Source organism: Colossoma macropomum, unplaced genomic scaffold (genome assembly GCF_904425465.1).
Source record: "Colossoma macropomum unplaced genomic scaffold, Colossoma_macropomum, whole genome shotgun sequence".
Lineage (NCBI taxonomy): Eukaryota > Metazoa > Chordata > Actinopteri > Characiformes > Serrasalmidae > Colossoma > Colossoma macropomum.
The window spans coordinates 8,570,914-8,598,913 of record NW_023494798.1 but is presented as its reverse complement, the minus strand read 5'-3'; the positions used below and the strand labels follow the sequence as shown (position 1 = coordinate 8,598,913).

The 28,000-nt window shown below is 40.0% G+C and overlaps 1 long non-coding RNA gene across 1 annotated transcript; it reads left to right on the top strand.

Annotated features, from left to right (window-relative positions):
• Positions 1-1,935: 1,935 nt before the first annotated feature.
• On the top strand, positions 1,936-17,426 carry LOC118817866. Its single transcript, XR_005008053.1, has 3 exons — positions 1,936-2,057; positions 8,363-8,458; positions 17,288-17,426. It is a non-coding gene; the product is annotated as an uncharacterized LOC118817866 (long non-coding RNA).
• The last annotated feature ends 10,574 nt before the right edge of the window (positions 17,427-28,000 follow it).

Here is a 28,000-nt window from a genome sequence, read left to right as displayed (position 1 = left end):
AGATCAATGATCAGACCACCCCAGAGTCCAGACATCAACATCACAAATGGGTTTAGGATTACTTGGATCATCAGAAAATGTAACCAACTTCTGAGACTGAACTTTTTAACTTCTTTAAAAAAACTGAAAATAAGTCTCTTGAAGAGGACAGAAGATGTAATAAAAATCTGATATTATATTATCGTAAAAATCTGTGATGCTATGGCCCCCAGGAATGCCCCCCCCCTCAAGATCCTCCAGGTTTGACTCGCCTAGACTAGTCAAAAATCACATTTATATACTTGCTTGAATTATTTAGACCTCAGGGCATCCAGGTGGCATCAGACATTCTGATAAGAGCAGAGTTGTTGAGTGAATCTGACACCTCCTTTCATTCCACACTTGGTCGCCTTAGACTTTCTCTGATACTGTAATCTTTGTCATCCACACAGAGGCTCCTGAATGACACATCCCCGGCCTGGCTCTTAGTTCAGAACAGCACAGCTGCACTTTGGACTGCCGTTAGAAAAATGGCCTCACTCTCCACTCGTCCCCGTTCAGAAACACTCTCCTGACCCTGAATCTGGGGCCTTCCTCCCACCACTGTCAGAGACAGTGACCTCGGACAGCGCGTCCAAACACACCACACCCTGACCTGCTCCGGCTGCACACGCGAGAGCGGCGCGCTGACCCACTGGACGCGCCTGCCTGCAGGAAATCCACTGATTGTGACCCTCGTCATTCAGCCCCTCTTTTCCTTTTCCTCTTTATATGGTCATTTTCCTGAAGCTTTTCCACAGTGATTCAATGGAAGCTCCGGACAGCTGTCGCTAACGCAATAACTCGGAATAGCCCATTTAGGCAGCTTCCTTTACAAGCTTATTATCGCAAACACATGAGCTAATATAGTTTGATTCATTCTTTCACTCAGCTTTTACAGGTAACGTTGAGTCAGACACGCCTGTGGACAGTCAGTCTATAGTCCAGCCCAATATCTCAGAAGAAAGATGTGCCTCGACTTTAATAAAAATGTTTATTTGTTTGCTTAAATGTTTGTTTGGCTACTTGTTTGTGCATTCATTCTATGGATTCACTCACTCATTTGCTCACTCATTTGTCCATTTGTACATTCATTGTTTTATTTGTGCATCCACCCACTAATCTATCTATCTATCTATCTATCTATCTATCTATATATATATATATATATATATATATACATATATATATATATATATATATGTATATATGTATATACGTGTGTGTGTATCAATCAAAATAAGTATGTATCGTATGTATATGTATAAGTATTGATTTAGTAATCTATCTATTCATTTATTTATTTTTTAGCTGTCTATCTATCCATCTGTAGTTAGTTGCCATTTATTCATAAATCTAGCTGTCCATTTATTTATTTATTTATTTATTGTTTGATTTTCATCTAAATATTTATTTATCCACGCTTTGATCTATGTAATTATTTATTAGTAATTATTTCTTACTAATTTATTCATCTCTCAATTTATTACTAAATTTATTCATCCATTCATCCTTTCATTCATGCTTTGATTTGTTGATCTTATAATACTTTTATTTATCTATACAATTTATTCATCAATTCACCAGTCGATGCATCGATCCACTCTGTGTATATAGTTTTATTTATTTATTAATTAATTCTTCCATCTGCCCATCTGTTCATGTTAACATTTAAATTTATTCATTTATTTGTATATATTTGTTTGTTTGTTTATGTCTGTAGTGCTGCTCATCTGTTCGTTCATTCCAACAAAACCACAAACTACAAAGACAAAGTTTAGAGAACTGTTTTCAGGTCAGGTGCGAAAATAAACCTGCCTCATCAGCCGTATGGCCGTGTGCGCGTGACGTTTTCCAGAGAGAGGGAGGACGCTGCTGGGAGAACTAACGGCGCCTAAACGGGCTCTTATGTTTTTGGTAGTGGACTCCGGTTAAGTACTGAGGGAGGGAACTGTTGCTCCTGCTTTATCCTCCATCCCGGACACGCGCAGCTCCCGCGAGCCTCAGGTACAGAGAGCTCCAGCACTCCCGCACTCTCGGTAAGCACTGCAACTTTCCCTTCTGCTTCACTACGTTAGAAAACCGCTGGATACGCGCGATTAACGGAGACAGAGGAGCCAATAGCGCTGCGTTTGAAGTTGGAGACCTGGACAGGGATGAATCGGGGAGTTTGTGCAGGATTTGGATGAGATTCCTTCTTTCTGATGACTTTTCCTGTAATCAAACGCTTTTATGCTGCGGATTTCTGGCTGTAACGTCATGCAATATGTGAATGATAGCAAAAGCTGAGAGCTTTGATCTTTAAGAGATTATACTCTCCTTTTGATTCTCTTTATTTGAAGTAATTTAGAAGTACATAGTTTTCTGTTTGAATGGTTAAGTTTTAACCTACACACAAAGGTTCTACGAACAACCATGGATTTTATACTCCCTCTTAAAAAGATGGTTCTTCACTGGTTCTTTAGTAAAGACAAAGGTTCTATATAGAACCAAGAACGCGTAAAAGTACCATTTGCATGCCTAAATGGTTCTTTGAATGGTGTAATCGTTCTTCAGATCGATGGAGAATGTCTATACAATTCTATGTAGCACCAAAAAGGGTTCTGATATCAATCTGAAGAACATTTCACCATGCAAAGAACCATTTAAGTATACAAATGGTACTCTGAGTGTTCATGGTTCTATATAGAACTATGGTCTTTACTAAAGAACCCTCGAAGAACCATCTTTTTAAAGAGTGTGGAACCATTTCATGCTTAAGTGGTTCTTTGCATGGTGAAATCGTTCTTCAGATTGATGGAGAACATGTTGTACATGGTTCTATATAGCAACAAAAAGGGTTCTGCTATTGTTACGATGTCAAGATTGTATCAATGCTTTTTTTTAATTTTCAAAAAGATTCTACATAGAACCATACAGCACATTCTCCATTGATCTGAAGAACCATTTGACCATGCAAAGATTCATTTAAGCATGCAAATGGTACTTTTAGGGTTCATGGTTCTACATAGAACCATGGTTTACTAAAGAACCCTTGAAGAAACATTTCATGCTTAAATGGTTCTTTGCATGTTGAAATGGTTCTTCAGATTGATGGAGAATGTGCTGCATTGTTCTATGTGGAACATTTTTTTGAAAATGGTTCTATATAGAAATGTTTGGTGCTATATAGAACAATTTTCAAAAATCTTTTCTAAAATTCTATTTAAAACATTGCTTAAATGGTTCTTTGCATGGTTAAATGGTTCCTCAGATTGATAGAGAATATGATGTATGGTTCTATATTGAACCTTTTTGAAAATGGTTCTATATAGCATCAAAAAGCTTTCTGATATTGTTATGATATCAAGTTTGTAACAATAGAACCAATTTTGGTTCTATATAGTAACACATTCTCCATTAATCTGAAGAACCATTTCACCATGCAACAAATCATTTTAGCATGCAAATGGTACTTTGAGTGTTCATGGTTCTATGTAGAACCATGGTCTTTACTAAAGAACCATTGAAGAACCATGTTTTTAAAGAGAGTGGAACCATTTCATGCTTAAGTGGTTCCTCAGATTGATGGAGAACATGTTGTACATGGTTCTATATAGCAACAAAAAGGGTTCTGCTATTTTTACGATGTCAAGATTGTATCAATGCTTTTTTTTCACTTTCAAAAAGATTCTACATAGAACCATACAGCACATTCTCCATTGATCTGAAGAACGATTCGATCATGCAAAGATTCATTTAAGCATGTAAATGGTACTTTGAGTGTTTGTGGTTCTACACAGAACCACGGTCTTTACTAAAGAACCCTTGAAGAACCATTTCATGCTTAAATGGTTATTTGCATGTTGAAATGGTTCTTCAGATTGATAGAAAATGTGCTGCATTGTTCTATGGGGAACCTTTTTGAAAATGGTTCTACATGGCATTAAAAAGGTTTCTGATATTGTTACGATATCAAGTTTGTAACAATAGAACCCATTTTGGCTCCATATAATAACACATTCTCCATCAATCTGAAGAACCATTTCACCATGCGAAGAATCTTTCAGGCATGCAAAGTGTACTGTGAGTGTTCATGGTTCTATGTAGAACCATGGACTTTACTAAGGAACCCTTGAAAAACATCTTATATACATACTATTGTTATCAATTCAATATCATTAAACATCCTGAATGAACACAAAACAGTTATTGACTATATTAACTTGACCTCATTGTATTTTATTGCATTATAACAGGTTGTAGCCTATTTTAATATCAATAATGAAACATCACCATAAACGGATATAATAATTGGTGCATTACATATAAACATGTAAAAAAGATTCTTTAGGGTACCAAAAGTGGTTCTTGTGTGGAATCGTGACAAATTACCTTTTTTGGCACCTTTATTTCTAAGAGTGTAGATCTGTTTTGACTATTGACAGCTTTGGATGACTGAGCGCTGAGGTGATCCCTAGAAGACCCGGCCGTAATAGTCACCTCAAACCTTGTCAGGGAGTAACACAGCCGCACTGCTTAAGCACTTCAAGATGTGCTCTTACTCACACAAACACACACACACACACACACACACACACACACACGGTTTGAGGTGATTCCTCAGCCGCCGATCTGCCTGTCAATGTGTGTGTGTGTGCGCGTCCCAAACTCCTTCTGCAAACAGAATCCCTCACAGCTGGGTCCCAGCCCCCTCTGCTAATGCCTCCACTAGTAAACAGTGATAAAGAGATGGCAGTAGCTTAAGGCTGATGCCAAAAAATGGCCATATCTGCTCTTTAATCTGCTCTTCTCTACTAATCACATGCTGCTGAAGGAGGGAAGACTAGTCCATCTTTTACACAGTGATAGAAAACACAGTAGCCATAAGAAAGGTCCAGTTCTAAATGCTGAACTTGATAAAATGATGTCACTGTTGCTAACGGGAATGTGTACATCGTGTAAGTCGTTTGCAGCTTTCTTTTTGGGCCTGGTACCAGACTCGTCAGGGTCAAGGGGTTAACATTACTTATGTTACAGTGAGCCAAGTTGTTTCTCTCACTAACTGTTGGGCACTTCAGGGCCACGCTGTTGAAACACAAGCAAGTTTAGAGTAAAAGTGTCTGCAAAGTTAGCTAATTCAGAGTGGCCTGGTATTGTTTTTACCTTAAAAATGTAACAGTACAATAATGTCCCAAGTTTTATATGCATATGGATGTGACGCAGTCAGTATACAATCTGGGCTCGATTTCCCAAAAGGATCAAAGTGTTATTATTATTATTAACCTTAAGTGCTGTGAAGTCATTTCTGACTCCTGGCAACCAAATGGAATGTAGTTCTCCAGAATATCCTGTCTTCTGTTTGAGTCTTCAGGCTTCTCAGTGGCTGGTTCATGATTCCTCTGGTTGTATCCATCCGTCTTGTATCCAGTCATCCTCTTCCTCTTTTACCGTCAACTCTTCCTATCATGATGGTCTTTTCCAATGAGTTGGTTCTTCTCAGAATATGTCCAAAGTAAGAGCTTCAGTCCAACATTCTCTTAAAATTCTTCTCCAACACCAAAGTTCAGAGGCATCTATATTTTTCCTGTCACACTTGTTTATTGTCCAGCTTTCACATCCATAAAGAAACTCATAGCCTGGACAGTTCTGATCTTTGTTTGTAGAGATAAATCGTTGCATTTAAAGATCTTTTCAACCTGCTTCATCCGTGTTCTTCGGAGCGTCGATCTGTGTCATATTTCTTGAGTGCTGGATGACTGTTGTTAATAATTGAACTAAAGCTGTCCACTGTTTCCACATCTTCTCCATCTAATAGTAAAGTTAGTGGTCTTTCTTATCGTCAAAACCTCAGTCGTCTTCATGTAGAGCTGAAGTCCCATCTTTTCATCTTAGTGTGAAGAGAACTTGTATTTAGAGTGTTCAGCACCATTTAAGAATGGTTGCTGTGTCTATTACATGTGTGTATTGTCATCTTTTGCCACATTATAGCATATTATAACTTGTTCTGTTCAGTGTGAATTATATATTTACCTGACCAGGGCCTACCAGCAGGCCCACAGTTTTAGTATACACTTCTATAACCTAAGAATAGTTCAACCAGTTTGCACTGAAGTCTGTGTAGCTACTGAATAAGAAGCCTTGGCATGTAATAAGACTAAGATTTTAAGGGGTTAAACTTTCAATACTGCCTAAAATGCCTTCCAGCCTACTGGAGTGCATGGAGATATAAGCGGAGCTAGATTAGCGTCATAGCGCCATTGCAAAACTACAGATGCAAATTTCAGACACAAAATACATCTTGGCTGAATGCGTAAAGGGAAATGTGTGTGAATTTGATTTAGTCTCGATCACACAGGTTTAATTCCTCTCTAAAAGTGTGCATTTGAGAAGTATGGTGATGCAACATTGCCCAATGTGCTTATCTGATACACTGTGGTGCCCTGCCCTGGTGAGTTATGCAAGCATGCATTGCAACAGATTCCTCTATGTTACTGCTTTATCAGCAAGCCATCAGGCCCTGCCCAGCTCCTTCTCCCAGTTTTGGGTCATCTTGTAGCTGCCCTGCGTTTGACTGGCAGGCGATTACTAATGCAGGTTAACCGCGTGTCTCAGATAAACAGCGGCTGATTGATGGGGATGGGGCACCTCCAACAAGCTGCCATGTCCACTTCAAAGAACACTGTCGTTACGGCGGGTCACACAGCATTTTTCCATTATGTTCTTAAAAGCCAAAAAGGCTTCTTTGGAAAGATGCCATAGAAGAACCACTTTGGATCCCTAAAGAACCTTCAGCTGTTGGTTTCATTCTGTAAATGGGTGTGAAGGACCATTTTAAAGAGCCACAGTAAAACGTAATGGTTCTATACTATTTTATACTATTCTTAGAGATGTACATCCAAGCAGAGAGCCAAGCACCTTATTTTGTCTTATTCTAAAGAGTGTTGCATCCGTATGAACTGTAGTTAGAATTAAGTTAGAATTCTGTATATTTCAGTTTGTAGACATGTTTACTCCAGGCTTGATGCAGTTACGAAACCATGTATCTGGTCTCTATTGTGTAGGGTCAGTATGAGTCAATACAGTTCCTACAGTCACATGCAAAAGTTGCAATGGCCTTGGTCAAATTATATTTTGCAGATTTTGTAAGTGAAAGTAAGTTAACACATCCTTCACATGGAATATAAAAATACTTAAAATTGAAATCTGTTAATAATTTAGTGTAGAAGTTCTACTTATTTTTTATTGTTTTTAACATTTATATATTGTTGCTGTCCAAAGAAAATCAAGTATATGCAAAATAGCAACTTTACAGGAGAGGGCGAAAACCTTCTTTACTTTCCATATAAGTTAATGGAATAAGATGTTATTCTAAGCAATATTGGAGCATTTCTATTGGTCCCATCATCATGACATTTTCACACAATGTAAAAGACAGCTGCTGAGCTCAAATGATGCAGGAAAATAAAACTAGCAAAAAAGGAAGATACATGTTTTATATATACATATATATATATATATATATATATATATATATATATATATATATATATATATATATATATATATATATGATGGTTTTGTAGATAATATATATTTATTTTCACTTCAAAACATCAACAAAACCTCTGCAGAGAAACTAAGCTGCAAAAACGCCCTGTTTTCAATACATTGCTTTGGTGGTCATGAAACAAACAAAAAAAAACTATAGTATATCAGATCTCCAAAATGATAACTTTACAAGAGGAGGAAAAAGCTACATCACTTTTAATGTAAGTTAATGGAACCAGACTTTTTTCCAGGTCATTTTGTGCCGTTTCTTTTGGCCCATTTACATTAAAATTTACACAGTGATATATATATATATATATACATAAAGCCCTACTTATCAATATTTGAAGTTATAAGGAGTGTTTCAGCTTGGACTGCTTTTTGAAAGAAACACAATACATATTGTGCCTCAATATAATTGACATATATCAATCTTAAGGGCATAATCACAAAAACAGATAAAAAGAGGCTGGAAAATGGTCATGTACAATGAATGTTTTTGGTACATGAACTAACACAAATGTCATAAATGTCATAACTGGATCACAAAGAAAGAGAAAAAAAAGGTAAATGCAAGTAAAATGTAGGATATAGGCCTTTTTTGTCTTGAACCAAGGAAATAATTATCTGTTATCTTCTCTGTGGTGCTAATGACCTTTTTCTTGTAAGATCATTCAGATTCTGCTATTCAGCTTTTCGTCTTTCAGGAAATCTTTCCTAGAAAAACTCCTATTAGAAGCATGTTTGTGCCAAGCATTTATATTTTAAAGGTATTCATTTCTGTTTTTCTCATTGTTTGCTCTTCCACCTCCAGGCCTCCAGTGCTGTTCCACAGCCTGCCATGAGCTACTACATGCATCAGGTTTCGTCTTACCAGCCCCATCACCCGACTGACCGTCTGGGTGCAATGGTAAGACAACACCACAAACAAGCTCACAGACACACCATAAATTACTTTTAGGCCCAAGCTGCCCATAGCAGGAGGCACACATCTGGCAGTTTGTTAACACCCATTTTTTGAGTTCGTTTTATCATCTGAGATGGATACACACTTGTGGTCAGATTACAGTTCAACTGAAAGGCTATATAAGTTCTACTGGTCTGTACACTGGAATGATTGGTGGCATATACACTCACTATAGGACTGGCAAAAAATCTACACTAACCACAGCCAAAACATGTTTTCTGTCCAAATTTTGCTTGTTTAATTCTAAACTGGAGCTACAAGGCTAACATTGGGAATGAACACTACAAGTCAATAATCAACCAAATGTTTTCCATAAATACATCCTGAAAACTTCTCTCAACTCACTCCAGTCACATCCAGGTGTTCATTAAAGAAAACATCACAGTGTAGCTGAATCTACAGAATCCCCATTACGTTCACGCATGTTACCTGGACATGTGGACTTCAGATAAACAAATTATGTTGTTTCTGTGTACAAGTGGATCAGACACAGCAGTGCTGCTGGAGTTTTTAAACACTGTGTCCACTCACTGTCCACTCTGTTAGACACTCCTACCTTGTCAGTCCACCTTGTAGATGTAGAGTCAGAGACAATAGCTCATCTGCTGCTGCACAGTTTGTGTTGGTCATCCTCTAGTCCTTCATCTGTGGTCACAGGACGCTGCCCACAGGACACTGTTGGCTGGATATTTTTGGTTGGTGGACTATTCTCAGTCCAGCAGAGACACTGAGGTGTTTAACAACTCCAGCAGCACTGCTGTGTCTGATCCACTCAGACCAGCACAACACACACTAACACACCACCACCACGTCAGTGTTACTGCAGTGCTGAGAATGATCCACCACCCAAATAGTACCTGCTCTGTGAGGGTCCATGGGGGTCCTGACCGCTGAAGAACAGGGTAAAAGGGGGCTAACAAAGTATGCAGAGAAACAGATGGACTACAGTCTGTAACTGTAGAACTACAAAGTGCTCCTATATAGTAAGTGGAGCTGATAAAATGGACAGTGAGCGTAGAAACAAGAATGTTATGCCTGACTGGTGTATGTATCTTCAATTCAGTTCAAGATTGACAGTCACATAAAAAGAAACAACAGTGTGATCATGAATATGATCTCTAGTGTCCACATGCCTGCATGACCTGTATGTTGAAAACCAGTCAGAATTCAGCAAAGAACTTCTTGTCTAAAATGGCTGCCTGCAGTATACAGCTACATGAAGTTTTAGTCATTTTAAAAGTTCGCAGTCAGTCATACGGTGTCCTGAACCACATCCGCAAGTCTGCGCAACCTTAATAAAGACCTTGATGTGGTTTGAGAGATGTTTTGGAGACATATTTACAGAAGATTTAGGTGACTGTTGACTTCTAGTGCTTGTTAGCAACATTAGGTTTGTAGCCTAAAACATGTTTGCTGTGAAATTTGTACAGCAAACCTGTCTTAGTTGATCAACTACACCTAGAGGAAGTGGAAACAGGGGATGGGGCGGGGCTAGCTTTTCAAACTGTTTTTAATACAAATGGCTATGTTTTGCAAGGGGCATATAAAGTAAGCAAGTTTATTTTAAGGAAAACAGTATCACACATGCAAATATTTATGACAGTACCTTGGGAATGTTAGAGAAACTCACACATTTCATCCCTATTTTGGGTTGTTAGCACTCAAACCTTTCAGGTTTTGAGCCACATTTGGGCCAAAAGGCTTTCAATATGTCTTTTAAAAGACATTTGAAAGCTATCAAATCATTGTTTAGGCAGAGGCTTTTCGCTATACCAAGAAAAATGAAGATGAACATTAAGAAATGAAAATTAATATTAGCAAATAGATTTTAATTTTTTTTTTTTTGGTTTTGTTTTGCAGGCAGGCCCAAAGTTTTATTATACACTTCTATAACCTATGAATAGCTGATCCAGTTTGCATTGAAATCCCTGTAGTTCCTAAATAATAAGCCTCTTTATGTAATTAGCGAGGGATTTTAAGGACTTAGTGGAAAAGTAAGAGTAAAAAAAAAAACAAACAAGGCATCAAAAGAAGGCAAGTTTTCAAAGAACTTTTAACAAGCAACGTATTTGATTTTGAACATTTACATGCATAACAGAGATGAGTCTTCTGCATGCACTGTTGTAACAATTACCCACATTCATCTTTAGTTTCTAACACTTTCTAACCGTCTTATTCATGACCACCAAGGTCCGTTTCGCTCATGTAAGCCCACGCTCGCTCTTTCTTCAGCCACTCCCGAATCCAAACATAAACACAGTGTATGAATGCAAACGATTCATCTGCTCCGAGGTCCCCCGTCACTCACACAACGGAATATTTATCCAGGCCGCTGTTGCGCATGTGGTATTGTGCGATACAGCTTTATCTTCTACAGAGTTTGGGAGTGAGAGAGAGGGAAAGACGGAGGTCGCCGGAGTGTCAGGGGCCCTAAATGAATGCGAAATCGCTGGCGACACGCAATCTGCCCTGCAAATAAAACAAATGCTGGAAAAAAAGAGAGCAGTCTTCAAGTCTCATCAAAAGATCGGAAGCAGGAAAGGAAAAGGAGCGCAGAAAAAAACAGAAGACGCGCTCACCTCTGTGAGGTTAGCGGGGTTAAAGCAGTTTGCGAGCACGCAAACACGGCCTGAAAAGCTTGGTGAAAAGCAACTATTCAGGCGGGTCTTGAAGAGAAGGTACATTGGAAGCTTGGGTGCAGGTGAGAGCTGAATGGAAGGTGTTTGATCAAGGCACGGGTCGGACATTCGGCCATCAGTATGCGCAGGCTCGACTCGAGAAGGCACTCGGCTCGGAACCTGTCCGGGTCACATGCTAATCCTACAATGCTAATGCTAATGTGGGGGACAGGGCGCTCCGTTTGGTGCGCCCAGACCGCGCCCTCCCCTGGCTTTTGAAATTGAGATGAGCGCTCCTGGGTCTCCAGGCACGGACGGAGGTTGCAGCGAGGGTGCCTTCATGAATTTACATGAATCAGAGAAAAAAAAGGGGGTGCTGTCTGATCTCTCGTCTCTCTGTCTCTCTGTGCTCATGTTAAAAGAGACACTCTGAGGGGGACAGGAGAACAGAGATCGAGTGAGGCAGCAGGTTTGGCTGTGCCATCCAACAGAGATATTAGCACTACAGACCAAACATCAAGACTGCCTAGAAGTTGTTCCCCTTCAAGTGTATTTATTGAGCAGGGTTTTAAACCAGGGATGTCTGATCTGAACATGGCTGTATGAAGTCGTTCAGATACCATTGGCCAACTCTGTCTTCAGGCCCCCACCGCACTTCTATCAGAGACTTCCAGGAGGTCTAAGACCATTTACATACAGGCAGATCAGAATAACAGCCTAAATTAATAGTGGCATCAACACAGTTGTTATAGTGCAACAACTAAGCTGTGAAAACAACTGCAAGGCCAAGTAAAGGATGGCATGGCTTTATTTGAGCACTGCTACATTACTGCTAACAATAACATAACCATGCCATAAATATATCATTAGGATGCCATATGCTGTTATGAGTTGTCATGACATATTTTGTTCAGTAATATATAAGGCTGGCTTTACATGGTGAAACTCGCATGCAAGTAATTGCATGTTGTGATTGTTCATGTAATTTCCATGCAACTTGAGAGTTCACAAAGTAATACAAAAGCAAAGTTGCATGCAACACATTTAATTAAATGGCCAAATTAGCTCATATTTTTTATACACCGTGTTGCTCTTGATGTAAAGTCAACACAAGGTGTAATTTACATATTTACAACATTTTATTTTTAAATCTTAGGGTATTTTTTTCAGCTATAATTGCTATTAATTGCCATTACTATATATTAGCCATTTCGGTTGTAGTCTACTCGATGTCTCACTCATCCTGCCCTAAGTTCATGACAGCTTGCATCTTAGTCACCTTCTGCTATAATTTTCATTCTATTTCCTTCTTTAGAAGATGAATCTAGGTAGTGAAGACTAATGCTGGCACAAACAGCAGTTTAAACTGCTCTTGTTATTAGCTGGCTAGGTGATGCAGCTAGTTATAGAAACACTCGCTTTAAGAAACTCATATTTGTCATTTTGGCTCAGGGGACTGACAAAATGAAAAATTACTAACCATGAGTTAGTCAGGGGGAGTCTCCTTTGAACTACCCGATAAACCACCTTCTCTTTTATTTACTTTGTCATTGATTTGGTTAAATTAGTTGTTTTAAAGTAAGTTGTTTGAAGTGATCACATGACTTGCTATTGCCATTTTGAAACTTTCATAAAAAAAAGCTGAGTCACTTGCAACTGTTGCGGCTGAGTTTGAAGTGAGTTGCAGCATGCTTTACATTATGCAGCTCAAGCGCAATTTAGTTTCAAACACTGCAATTCAGTTTCTGAAGTTGCATGAAGGTTTCACTGTGTAAAGCCAGCCTAACAACAACATATTATTATTCCCTGTCACTTGTCATGACAGATGTCATAATGTGAGATGTCATGGTGGCTAAATAGAGAATACATACAGCATTTGCTGTCATGACATCAAACATTATGACATCTGTCATAACAGTTACCAGTAATGGCATGTTAACACTTTTGTATTACTGAAATAGATCTGTCACGACAACATAATTTTTTGCAACAAATACAAAATGTGCCAAGTCTAGGTCCTCAGAATTAGAACCATACTAGCTTTTCTTAGTTTGTTGTGAATTATTAGGCTTACAGTAAAAAGGTACAGGGCCAAATTTGCTATTAAAATACCAAACAAAGCTAAAAATAAACTGGACATTTGTCTATTTTGACTACAGTAAGGTCGATTAGTTCTATGTAGAGAAGTGATTTTTACATGCAGTATAACACAACACTCTTTGCAAATCTATGCATAATCCAAAAGTACAAATCTCCAATGTAAGACAGTTGTTTTTACCATTATGCTATTCACAGTCATGCTCACGGGTCAACTGGTGGCCAGAGCCCTGACCCCCAGCCCCTAAAGGCCATTAGGTTAATGCAACCATTGTAACGGAGCCAATCAAGCCAAGTGCTGGCTATTTTCAGACAATTCCCACTTTTGTTGTGGCTATTTTACCCCATTGTACTCTGTCTACATGACTGGCGTAGAGCTGGAAAATGGGCATTAGCCACAGCAGTGAGGCAGCTACCGTCTCAGAAATTAAAAGTGTTTGAAGCATCTGGTGTTTAGAGCTATTTTAGAGAGGAAAATTGTTCAACAGCCACTTGCACACATCTGCAATGCCAGTGTTTCAACTTTGGTTAAGCTAGCAATGCTTTGTCATTAAATTAGCCACAAACTTTGACAAAAAGACTTGATTGGAACCAGTGGTAAAGAGAGTGGACAGAGTCAAAACTCTGTCAAAACGTGAGGAAAAAAAAAACATTTACAATAATGCTAACTTTTGCTAGCGTCCCTGTGGGATTGTAGTAATTTGTTAGCATTGAGCTAATGTCAAGTTGCATGACCATTTTTTGGTAGTTTCAGATAAAACACAGGCATCTGCAACAAAGATATTCTATGTTTTACTCGTGATGGATATATTAGACTATATTTTACCATTTAACAGTGTCACAGTGACTCTCTCAGTGGAGAGACCTGGCTTAGAACTGCTGCCGCTTACTTCCATGTCTACTACTGTTAGTTATGACTTCCAGAAAGCCTAGAGTGATGTTTTTTTTTTTTTTCTAAATTGGTCCCGCCCACTAAAAATCAAAACATGATTGGTTGATTCTTCAGTCACTTCGTAATTGCTGATGGTTAATCTAATGTGTAGGGTATTCTTTTCAGCTCTTGAAGTTCTAACCAATAGGAGCGCTATGGATAAGTGTGAATTAAAAAAGAACTGAAAGTTATAGACATGTATTTTTTTTTAAGTTCACAGAAATCATTAGGCCTTCTCTCGAGACCCAGAAATCCCTGAGGGTTCCCCTCTGACTGGAATATTCTGGTTTCTAAAAGCAGCTTATTTCTCTTGAAGGAAGCTTTATGCCATGTGGTCTTTTCTTAGAAATGTGTAAGTTCTATCATTCGCATTGAGGAACTAAAGTGGGAAGCCAGTGGGTTTACAAGAATGTCAGACTGCTGACTTTGTTGAGTACATTGCCTCCTTTTCAATTATCACTTGATCAGTGCTACTAATTTTACTGCTCACTTCTCAGCATCCTGTCTCCATGCTTTATCAAATGAGACGGAGAGAATGATGCCCTTTCTGGCACGAGGAAACGTTCCTGTACCCCATAAATCCTCCAGTCGACTTTACCTCCCTTTGGGTTTCTCAGTGCCCCCACTAAGCCCTCACCATCCATCCATCACCTCTCCGCATGGGTTCAGTCTCAGACGGTTTCCTCCAGCCCCCCTGCCAGCGCCGTCGATACGGCCACTAGCACGGCTTCATAAAGCTACTGACAGGGCTTAGGCTGATAACGGAGGCTCTGCTTCAGCAGCAGGTCTTATCAGATGGGCGCTCGTTCAGGCAGCCTGCGCCTCCCTCGTCTCTCCGTGTAGACCTGGAGTCAGACGCTGGCTCAGATACCAGGCTTTCTGTCCCCGCGATGACTAGCGCCAAGAGCTGACACTTTTACATGGCTTGGGAAGGTATGATTGACACAAAATGGAATAAAAAGGGCACTGGAAGTTTTTCTTTCTCTCTCCTCCACCTTAGTTTGTTTCAGCAGAGCCCACTGTGCTCCTCAGAGGGCTTTCCTATTGGACAGGGACAGGCTGTAGACAGAGGTCATGCAGAGTAGTCGGATTTAGATCTGCAGAGATGTTATGGAGACACACCGGCAGGGGTGCTGTAATGTGCAGCAGCTGCGGCTACTGCTATCAGACAACTCTCAGCAAGCATAAGGCACGAAGTATCCAGGCCTCGTACAGCTGGAAACACAGACACTATGCATGCTTCCATATTAAAATATTGCCAAATGTTCTCAATATGTAGTAACAGGCCACTTTATCAGAAACCCGGTAGGTTCGGCCTAGCCAGTGTACAGTTACAGACTAAAGCCCATACAGTCTTAGTCATCTTCTAAACCTTCATTAATGGTTAGTTTATGAGCACAGAATCACTTTTGGCTGGATATTTTTGGATGGTTGACCACTTTGCTACACTGAGAATGGTCCTCCTTACAGATCAACAGCAGAAACTGACCACTGATGAATGAACTAGAGGGTGGCTGACAAATTGAATGATTACAGTCTGTAATTGTCCACCTATTTGGTAGGTGGACTTCAGAAAGTGGCCATTGATTGGAATTACAAAATAGGTGCTTCTAGAACACATTGTCATATACATTCAATAAATTATTAGCTTATACGTATACGATTCTGATATTTGTGTTGAAATTGTGTCATGTACATGGAGACATTACTCTTGAAACTAGCAAACAAAGTGGCCGTTGTAAGAGTCTGGCTATATCAGCCAATCATTATGGCTGAAAAATGTTGGAAACCCAACCAAAAGTCATGTTTTACCCCATATCCAAGCTCAGTAATAAGCTGTTCAAGGACTTAGCCTGGCTATAAAGACAGATTTGTTTAGATTTCTTGGTCCATTCCAGCTATTTTCCAAATATCCTAGGATTTTTATATTTGGTGGACAAAAGCATCTTAAGACAGTGACTTTGCCAAGATATCAACGCTAACTGTGATACATCAGAGTTTTGCTATTTGGAAAGTAAAATCTTTGATCCTCAATGTATCTAAACTGCACCGAACACAAATAGAACCTTATAATCCTAAGCCCACAATACTAACACTCAGTAAGAGCTAATACTGCCGTATTCATGTGACAACATGTTTTAAGTTCTCAAATCAGTACATCTGTATGTTACAAAATTATTCACAGGAAGCCAAATCCACTCAAAACAGAAACCGGCTGTCGTCAAAGCATGTCAGGTTTCTGAATAAGAAACAGTGAACATATTTCATAAAAGTTGCCAAACTGCCATTCACCTTACAAAGCAAGGGCAGCTTCGCATTGTGTCTGTGTTTTTTAGCATTCTTCTACAAAAATTAACCAAGAACGTCAACAGAGCAAGAACAATACTTGTTTGCGTTGTGCACACAATTCTGTACTATGGCATGTGCTCAGGGCAAAGGAAGCTGATTTGGCTGTTTGAATAGACTTTTTATCCAGCAGATACACTGCTTGATACAGTTTTAGATGGTGGGACTTTCCCAGAGAACAGTGCTCTGATCTCCTATTTTCTGGCTTCTACCAATCTTCTCTATCTGTGGCGAATTTACATATATGTGTATATATATATATATATATATATATATATATATATATACATAAAACCAGTGGAGTCAGCAGAGATCTGCACCTCTTTTCTCTCTCTCTCTCTTGCTCTGTCTCTCTCTGTGACTTCCCCTTCTTCTGGCCCTGACGTCAGTACCCCATTGAGATCAAAGGGATAAAAATGCTGCTCAAACGCACAAGTTCAACAGAAATTCAAGCTCCTTCAGGCCGCACAGGGGAATTCATAAGCAAAAAAAAAAAAACTAAAAGAGCTTTTACTGTTTGCTGGCGCTACATGGTTGTGAATGAAAGTCCCATAGCGACAGAACGCCTCAGACACAATGACTCATTCAGATCTTTACTTTCTTAATGGTTCACCAGCTAGTAGGCTTCATTAAAATGGATCTGAATGTTGACAACTATTCAGCAGTCAAATCCAGAAGGCCTGGTTCAGTAAATGTAGAAGCTTGGCCGTGTCATTATCGATGACGGTGGGTGCGTGATATTTACCGTATGTTTGTCTTTCTGTGCTCTTGCGGAGACAGGCTGGCGGGGTGGCGGTTTCCATGGTAACGCCGACTCATCTCCCCGGGATGGGCCACCTCCAGCATGCACCCCCTGCCAGACCCGCGTACGCCCATGACATCACCCTGCAGGAGGTGCCCAACGGCCCAGAGCTCGGCCCTAATGGTAAGATCCTGAGGAGCAAGGGAATGGATGGATGGATGGATGGCTGGATGACTTGGGGAAAAGAAACAACAAGTGTTCTAAGTGATAGTTGGTGAAAAATCAAATGAACACAACTTTACCCCAAATGTGTTTGAGCCCAGACATGTCTGGACTCTGAAGTTTGCTTCTTTAGTTGTGAACTAGAGCTAAAATGCTTACGTTGCTAAAAAGCAATTGAAGCTTATGACCACAATTAGCATTGTTTAAACTGTGCACATAAACCACCTCAAACCATGTCAGTTTGTTAAATAACCTCAAACAGACTTACTGACACTGTATGACAGACTGTTATCTATTAAAATGGACAAAAGTATGGACACACCTCATGCTTCATGATGGCTGTTTTTAGACACATGAGGTACTTTTGACCATTTTAAAACATATCATTTTAAAAGATGTCAAAAAACAATTAAACATGTCTTTTTGAGATTACTTAACAACCCGACCTATTTCAAGACAGTTACTTAGAAATGAAGTTTGCATGATGCTAATTAGGTACAAGCCTCCATTACTTCTGTGCTAAACATGCTTACTCGCATCCTACATCAGTGTACAGTCTCTAGAGTGAGATTTTGTGGTTTAACATCGAGGAAAACCCCCTTCTGATGATGTGTCTTGAAGGATTTGAGAACTACAACTGCTTTGTGGTGGATTTTTAGGGGGGGAGGTGGGCGCAGAAGGAAGCCAGATAGCTAACGTTACTGTTAGGAAGCCAATTATCTAATTGCAGCCGTTTAACTGTAGTAACTGGCCAGAGTGGAGAGGCTGGATTACTCAGATGACAGAAATGACTCATCAGATGAAGAGGACAGCAAGATGAAGTTAACACTAGACGCAAGATAGCAAGGCTGTCTAGATATCTTACCTCGGTTTGGTTTCTAAAGTTGAATTATATCTTTGATAAAGAAAAAACTATGATGTTAATCAGCTGAGGTTAGATTTACACTAATGATCGCTTTGTTGTATTTATTAGCCCATAGATCAGTGGCTAGGCTAGTGGTCAGGATTTACGTATTGCCATTGAGGGATAATGTTTGTATGATGTGCGTGATGCATGATGGGTATTGTAGTGAGAGAACATTGTGAATTCTGTCAAACCAATGAGGCTAAAGTATGCAAGGCCCTGCTTCAGAACACTACATAACATGACAAATGACATCCAGTCCAGTTTTGGGGCAGAACAGTCCATTAAATCCAGTGCAAAACTAAAGAAGCAGACACTTAACATGCACTGGCTAATCAATGACATCTGGGTTTAAAATGGGACAAATTTTCACAAACCATTTCTTCGTCATTGACAACTGAATGATTCAGTGTCACTGACTGGTCATGTTACCCTTATCTTATTATTCTTTCCTTACTTTTGGCCTCCTTATTACCCCCTTTGGGCCATATAACATGCTTTAAGTGGTTAATGTGCAATAAACTAGCCCTTCAGCGTCCTTTGAACCGCTACATAGTTGAAGTCCATGTTCGCTATGAGGTCATTCTTGTCGTTATAAAGCATAGAGTAGTAGATTGTTCATAGCGAACAGAGGCCTTTGTGTGGGCGTATGAAACGGGTGCACGTACACACGCTCACACACACACACACACACACACACACACACACACACGACTCTTGAGTAGGAGACAAGAAGGCATCTGGAAAAGGCATCGCTTTGGGGTCAATGTCCGTGCCGTCCCCCCAGAGAACAACGCTCTATCTGCCACATTGAGTGTATGTGTGCATGGGGGGGTGGGGGGTGGGGGTGGCCACATGCCCAGCATTTTTTAGGCCATGATTTTTTTTTTCTGCTGTCGTTTATTTAAAACTGGAACATTCCTCCCAGTGCGTTTGCCTCCGTTTGACATCAGCCTCCCTTGCTTTTCACATTGATGTATGGTAGGGACTGTGACACATGCCATGTTTGCATGTGTGTGTGTGTATGCGAGAGTGTGCGTGCGTGGGGGGGGCTACGTTTCGGGCACAGGCTCTCCTTCGTCACCTCCCGGACGGGACGCGGGGGCACGGGGGTGCAGCAGCGGCCGTCCTGTTCCCAAGCCTCGAGCCCCTGGGGCCCCAGCTTGGGGATGATGGGATTTGCTGTTTGTTGCTGGAGAAACACACACACACACTCACACAGCCTCTAGCACTCCCAGCGAATGGACACAAACAATATCAAGTGGAAAGAAAGAAATGACCGCTTGAACTCTTCTCTCCAAAGGGGTGCGTGAGAGGACCCTGTTTTCCCTGAAGAGTTTAATTAGATTAGATTTCTGAAAGCCTGTGTTTTCCAACAAACACCAACAAATCCCAACTCTACCCATGTGTGATTGTCTTTTGAACATTCAAACCAGTTTATTGGGCTTGTCAGTCTTATTTCTGGGCATTTGAAAGTTACTAGTGTTTAAACTCTCTCTATAAATAGCATAAGTTGTAATATACCATTGACTCTTTTTCAAAGTCGCCATAAATTGCAATTTCTACCTGTTTTGTTGGTTCATCTATGAATTTAGCATATGGGGGCAGTGATGGGCTGGAGGTTAGGGAACCAGACTTGTGACCGGAAGGTCGCTGGGTCGATCCCCTGAGCTGTATGTGACTGAAATGCCCTTGAGCAAGGCACCTAACCCCCAACTGCTCCCTGGGCACTGTGGATAGGGCTGCCCACCACTCTGGGCAAGTGTGCTCACTCATAAAGGTTACTCAATTCAATATGTCCTGAAAAAAACTACATTTGTGTATGTTGTACACATATTTCACATATATTTTAATATCAAATAAGCTGCAGTTGTGCTGCCCATTTTATCTCAGCATGGCTGTTTTTGTGGTGAGGTTTCAATTGTTTTCTCATTGCTCTCTAGCAGCTCAACACAGAGTCGATTCACACACAGAGAGCTGACACTGTCTTGGATAATCTGATAAGAGTTAAGGGGAAAAATCTTTCATGGATTTATAATAATAAAAAACATCCTAGTCAACTTCCAGATGCTAAATCGCCCCTCGGTGTTAATGTGTGTGTGAATGTATATGTCTGTGTGTCTGCCCTGCGATGGACTGGCAACCTGTTCAGGGTGTTTCCCACTCTCTGCCCTATGAGTACTGGGATAGGTTCCTCTGCAACCCAGAAGAATAAGCTTGGAAGATAAATGAATAGTCAACTTCCATTATGATGGAAGAACAGCCACTAGGGGGCCTGCAGTAAGAGACTACATGCTAGATAGTTTTGTGTCATAATTCTCGGAGTTTAGCTTCTACTTTTAGTATTTGAACAGTCACTTTGACAGTTTCACACTTTTTTTTTCCTTTTTTTATTAGTATACAGCAGACTTTGTCTGCAGTTAGAATCCTGTTTTCCCTATTTAGAGAATTAGTTTATGTTGCAATAACTATGTTTAAATGCAAATCATTGGTATTAGTCTAATTAGCTAACTACACAATCGTGAAAACAGCAAGTTCAGTGCTTTTAAAACATGAAGCGCAGGCGGATATTATTAGGATAAGTCGCGATTTAGAAATATAAACACTTTGATAACTAAATTGACTTTCACACAGAGCTTTGGTGACTTTTTTGCTTTTTGGTTTTGCAGCTTTTCCTGCAGTACCTCCCATGGGATGACAGCTTTTTTGACACAAAAACAAACACAGTTCACACTTTTGTAAATAGGAAGAGACATCCCTCATGTTTACCATCATGTTTACCATTAGAAATTTAAACTGAACATAAAAACAGGAGCATGGGTATTTTTAAACAGTGGGAAACTCATACATGGATAAATTAGGTGCATAATGAAGGGGTGGTTTACCTTATAAAGCCTATGCTGGCGTGCATATAAACAGAACTCTGAATGGACTAATCTTTTGTACAGCTCCTGTAAACATTTCTGTTTGATCCAACATCTTAGACTAACTAAGAAGTTCTAAATGTTCGAAAGCAAACTATCAGCATTAGAACTGTTGTATCTGTTGAGTCAGAGTGTATTGTGCCCTCCACTTTTGGAAAATTTGGTTGCACAGCCATTTTGTTCTGTTTTCCAGTTCATTTTAGTCAGTCCATAGCAAACTTTGTCTGCACTCAGTCTTAGCAAGTCGTAAGACCCATTTTTTCCTTGTTTTTTTTGTTGAAAAGTCATTATGAGATATTGATTGACTGCAGAGAAAATCAGAAAACAGAACAAAATGGCTGTGCAACTAAAGCTTCTAAAACAAACCTACATGATGTGAGTATCTTTTGGATGTTCTCGAGAATCACACTTGCCCATCAGGCTTCACAGCCTTATTTCTGAATGATCAGAGGCAAACTACGTGCATTAGAACATTCATTCTTGTTAGACAGTTCATATGCGCTCAGTAAAAGCACAGTTTGTCTGCAGTCAGTCCTGACCCCTCCCCTAATTCACAAAACCTCAAAAGGCATAGCATAGAAGAAAAAAAAACAACAAATGGGCCCAGGCCCCACATCTTGTGTGCTTCTGGTTCAGTTGAGTCTTCAAGTAGCTGATGAGGCGCGGCTTAGTAAAGCCAAAACCATTAAATGAATGGATGTAAGAAGCTATGTAAGACGGTAACCTCAAAACAGGTTCACGTACTCTCGGCCAGACCACCAAAACCAGAGACCGTTGGGCTGCTGCTGGAGCTGTTAGTCAAACTGAAACGGGACGACCTCGGCTGTCACAGTGCAACCACCAGCACTACCAAGGGCAGCCGCTCTCTGTAACTCACAGCGTCCTCAGCAACCAGGCTTACTCTGAGTTAAAATGTAACTCCTGAGCTGACAGTTCAAACTTAACAGGCTGTGAGGAATTTGAAGCTGATTTGCTGTTTCAGATGCTTAGAATGGCAGATTTTGACTGCAAGGATAAGAAGATGAGCCTGAAGTTCAACCCCTCACTTTTACAGCTACATACCTTATATATAAGTTTCAAAGTTGCCAAATAATTAATGGGAGTTGCTGAATAAGCCTGCAGGTAAACCCTTTGAAGTCAAATTATTAAACACAATAAAAGCCCATTAAAAGCTGTATTTGAACAAGAGGGCCTTAATCACACTCTCTATCATAGCAACGCAGTGTGCAAGCAGCTGGGCTACAGCCTGGACAACTACAAAAGGTCAGACGGGGAAACTAACACCCCATGATGTAATTATTTCCGAAAAGTGCAATAAACCAAAAACAAAAACAAAAAACATTTGCACTTAACTTTGATCAAAAATGTAATAAAACTTGAATCTGAAAATGTACTAAATTCTCAATCAGGTAATAAAGCCTTATTATCCATAAAAATGTTATTGCATTATTAGTTAAGACATGATAACATTATTGGGCTATATTACTGGGTTTTATTACACTTTTGACGTGTTAAACACAAGTAATGTGTTAAATTTTATTACATTTGTGGGCGTTAATACATTTTTGGGAAAAGGCCTGAAATTTGTAGCATTAATAGTTTATCTTGTTAACGGGTTATTAATGTGTTAATTTAGCATTAGTAATTACATAATTACATAATTATTACTTTGTGGTGTAAATAATTACATTACTTTACCTTCTGTACCAACAGGTTTGAGTCTGCACTGACTTTTTCAGTTGTTCCACTGTCAAAAATGACAAAAATACGGCAAAAAAGGGCCTTTTTACATATAACAATAACTTTACATCAAATTAAAATCATCTCCTCTTCCATTTATATACGTGGTATTGATTGAAAGTTCAGAATTGACACTTTTGATAGAATTTGAATGAGCTACAAGTGAGAAATTATTTAATAACAGCTAAATATCCACCACATACTCTTATGACTTAACTTAAGAATAAACATTCTAATCCATGTAGTTACTGAATAATAAGGATATTATAAGCCTGCGACTTTAAAGGCTTAAAGATAAATCAACCCAGCTGCTGCTACTGTATGGCGAGTTTTCGCGCTGCATGTTTACTCCAGGATAAAGTAAGTCATCTTTTTTTTTTTCTTTTTTAACATGCTTTCCGTCAAAAAATCCAACTAAATGTTGTTTCTGCTTTACTGTACTTTCCTACAAGGAAAAGCAGGTTCTCCATGCGCTCTCCTGCCGCTTTCGATTTGGCCTTTGATGGAATTCTGCTTAGATCATTTCTTCCTTTCCCGCTTTTCCTTTGAACGCGTTCGCGTGCGGGAGCGGCTTTCATATTTCTGCAGGTAGGCTGACATGCGGTGGATAATTAATCAGTGCCATGTTTTCTGAGAAGGAAAGGAATGAAAAGAGGCAAAAATATTTTTCCGCGTCTAATTAGAGAAGGCAGTGTGGCCCGTGGCAGCTAAAACGGCGCGGCCTGCTGGAAAACGGCTGCCCTTTTGCTTTCCAGGTGTGTCGTGAAACACACGCTCACTTTATGTGTGTATGTGTGTGTGCGTGAGCACACTGTGAGGCTGATGGTTGCCCGCTGTTGCTGCAGGTGCAGGCAGTTAAACCAGATCATGGACTATAAACTGCTCTGCTGTTACATATGAGAGCTACAGGGGACACATGAAATGCTCTAGTTTGGTCTGCGTACTGTCACACTTTTTCATCACGTTTCACTTCATCAGGAGCAGGTAGCTCCATTGTGCGAGGTGTGGGGGGTGTTGGAGAGTGAAAGTGTGAGTAGATTTTCTTTAGGTTACAGTATGTAGTGATGTGTTTTAGCATGTTGTGTACACAACTATTGCACGAGCCAAGAACACACAGCTTAAGGGCCATGTACATTTCTTTCCATCATGCACATGGAAAACATGAGATGTTCATGCAGAAAATGGGAGGAGATAAGAGAAGCCTAATGGATTACACCAATCAGGCATAAGATTATGACCACCTCCTTGTTTCTACGCTCATTGTCCATTTTATCAGCTCCACTTACTATATAGGTGCACTTTGTAGTTCTACAGTTACAGACTGTAGTCCATCTGTTTCTCTGATACTTTGTTAGCCCCCTTTTACCCTGTTCTTCAGTGGTCAGGACCCCCATGGACCCTCACAGAGCAGGTACTATTTGGGTGGTGGATCATTCTCAGCACTGCAGTGACACTGACGTGGTGGTGGTGTGTTAGTGTGTGTTGTGCTGGGACGAGTGGATCAGACACAGCAGTGCTGCTGGAGTTTTTAAACACTGTGTCCACTCTCTGTCCACTCTATTAGACACACCTGCGTTGTTGGTCCACCCTGTAATGATGATGTAAAGCCAGTGACAATAGCTCATCTCTTGTTGTACAGTATGAGCTAATCGTCCTCTAGTCCTTCATCAGTGGTCACAGGACGCTGCCCACAGGACACTGTTGACTGGATATTTTTGATTAATGGACTGTTCTCAGTCCAGCAGTGACACTGAGGTGTTTAAAACTCCAGCAGCACTGCTGTGTCTGATCCACTCATACCAGCACAACACACACTAACACACCACCACCACGTCAGTGTTACTGCAGTGCTGAGAATGATCCACCACCCAAATAGTACCTGCTCTGTGAGGGTCCATGGGGGTCCTGACCACTGAAGAACAGTGTAAAAGGGGGCTAACAAAGTATGCAGAGAAACAGATGGACTACAGTCTGTAACTGTAGAACTACAAAGTGCACCTATATAGTAAGTGGAGCTGATAAAATGGAGAATGAGCATAGAAACAAGGAGGTGGTCATAATGTAATGCCTGATATGTGTATATATCTCTCTTGATTTGAGCGACTTGCTACAGCCAGGTTTGTATTATTGTTCTGTACCTTTGAAAACCAGGTGTAAATTTGCACTGAGAGAATTCCTTTGACAATAGAAGAGCTCACTGCAACTAGATGGAGGCACGAGCCTCGAACATGTGCTGAAAGAATATTCAGGATCTCAGTATCAGATGAATAAGAAGGCCAAATGTGCTGTGATGTGGATGCAGTATTCACTCGCAGTCTGTAGCAGAATTGTTGTTTTGGAAAGCACTTTGTGGTTCTTTGCACACTTTGCAGTCCTAAACGCAGTTTGTGGCCTAGCGTCGAGTTTGCCATCCTATGCGCAGTTTGCGGTTCTAAGCATAGTTTGTGTTTGTATGCCATTTTGCTCTGCACAGTTTGTGGTTGTATGCAATCCCATGAGCAGTGGGATGCGGTCCTAATGCCCAGTTTGTGGTCCTGTGCAGTCACATGCACAGTTTGTGGTCATATGCTCAGCCTTAGTAGGTCAAATTTTCACTGTAGATGCATTGTGGTACATTGGGACTGCAAGGTGCACTGGATATCCTCCATTGTGTGTTCAGACACCAAGAAAAATGCCCCTAGCACTATATGGCGAATAGAGCTTCAGCATGTGTGTGTGAGTCCTCTCTGTCCAGGCCAGATGTAAATGCTATGTATTAGTGGGCATGTTTGGCTGAAAGCCCACTGTCACACAGTATACTTCCTGACATGCTCCATGCCTCTTTCATGTTTACACCAAGCCTCCTGTCCATTCCACTTACACACTAAACACACACTATCGTACACACACACACATATATAGACACACATACACACTTACAGATGCATCATTCACATTCAGTGTATTCTCTCACATCAGGCTCATGTGTCATACACTTTCACACAGTTTAACATACACTTTCATATGATGTTCACACAGTATAAATCAATGCATGTGTGTCCTACATATGTGCAGATGTATGCAAGGCAGTGGTGGAGCGTGACTGTTAAAGCAAGGCCTTCGGTTTAGGCCATCAATGTCAAAGAATGAGAAAAAACCCACCTGTAAACCACTATAAAGCTCACTTTGCTAGCACACCTAATAGTGTTTTAATGGTATGTTAGCAGTAAAGTAAAACTAGTGCACATGAACAGTCTTTGTTTGCTCTAGATTGAACATATAAGACTATCTGTATGTTTTATTTTTAAGCATTTAAAAGACACTGACCTCTAATTTTTCTTGTATATAGCAGTGAGACCTGGCATAGAGCTGCTACCACTGCCTGTCATTTCTAACAAGTGACTGGAGTCTGGTTAGATTACCACAGTCAGGGACATATCTAGTATTCCCAGAATACTTAGAGTGACACTTTTGCTCATAAAATCCCACCAATTGTCAACTAAAGCATGATTGATTGACTCCACTGTCAGTTTCTAATCATGGTGATGGATAATGTAACATTTAAGGCCCTTAGTTCAGCTCCTGAAGGCCTAACCAATGGGAGAGCTCACTTGGCAGTGTCTAATAGTAACAGATGTAACAGAGAAAAAATAACTTGATTGGCTAATTTTCCATTGGGTGCCTCAAGATTTTAACCCTTTTATTTCCAACCAAAACTCAATAATGAAATAAAAGTATCAGTACAATGTTTGCAGAGCTAATATACCAGTTTGATGATACTATTAAATAGAATACATAGAGATGTAATTGTCTGAAGTCGTGAGGGTTCTGCACTGATGTATGTGTGTGTGTGTGAATGTGTGTGGGGGTGTGTAGTGCATGCACAGTTATTGATGAGTGTGAAACCATCATCAATTAAAATAACACCTATAGAGCAGACTCTCGTGTCAGGAGTGTGAGTGTGAAAGCACAGACTCTCTCCCACACACACCAGCATTATGTGTACACGTTTGGAAGCGGGGGCTAACAGCTGTGTTTTGGTGCTTGAGGACCGCTGGTCAGGGTTTATGAGATGTGACTTGACAGCTGGACAGAAAGAGAGAAGACAAGTTACAAGTTACAGGACTGATACGGAGGAGTGTGTTTGTGTGTGTCTATGTGTGCACGTGGGCGTGTGTATGTGTATATATATGAGTTTGTGTGCATGTGATTTTATATATTATGTGAGAGCGTGTGTGTGTTTGGGTTTATATATATACATGTATATCGTTGCTGTCATAATAAAACCTCAAAACCCTTTTTCAGTTATTTTTTTACACTATTTAAAAACATCAGCTGACCAATAGAAATAACTCCAAATTATGTTTTATCACAGTAAACAGTACTTGAAGCTTTCATTTTTAAGAGAGAGGAGAGAAAATCAAGCTCTACTGTTGCTTTACATGTAATACAACTCAACACTATCGGTCTAAAGGAGCTGATCAAACACTAAAGCTGCTGATCTTCTCAGAACATTGAACTGACCGCCCCAGAGCCCAGCCCTCAAAGTCACGGAATGTGGTTTGGAAAACTGGATCATGAGAAACATAAAATACAACCAACTTCTAAATCTGAACTTTTACACTATGAGAGCTAGGCATAGCTAATTGTCACTAGCACCCCTATTGTGTTTCTAATAATCTGTTAGTGCTAAAGTAACACTAGTGCACGTAAAAAGTTTTTATCTGCTCCAGATTTATCATGAATATTCAAAGCTCATAAAAGACAATCCATATGTTTTATTTTTAACCATGTAAAAGACGCTGATGTTTACTTACCCTTGTAGGTATCACTTGTACAGTGACTCTTTAAGTAGTTTGCTGTTTCTAACAGTCACTGAAGTCTAAAATGCAATTAACTTCTAAGACTGAACTTTGGAGGTGTGGAAAAATATCCTTTCATATTTCTTTTGAAATGTGTCTAAAAAAAAACGGAAGCCATAA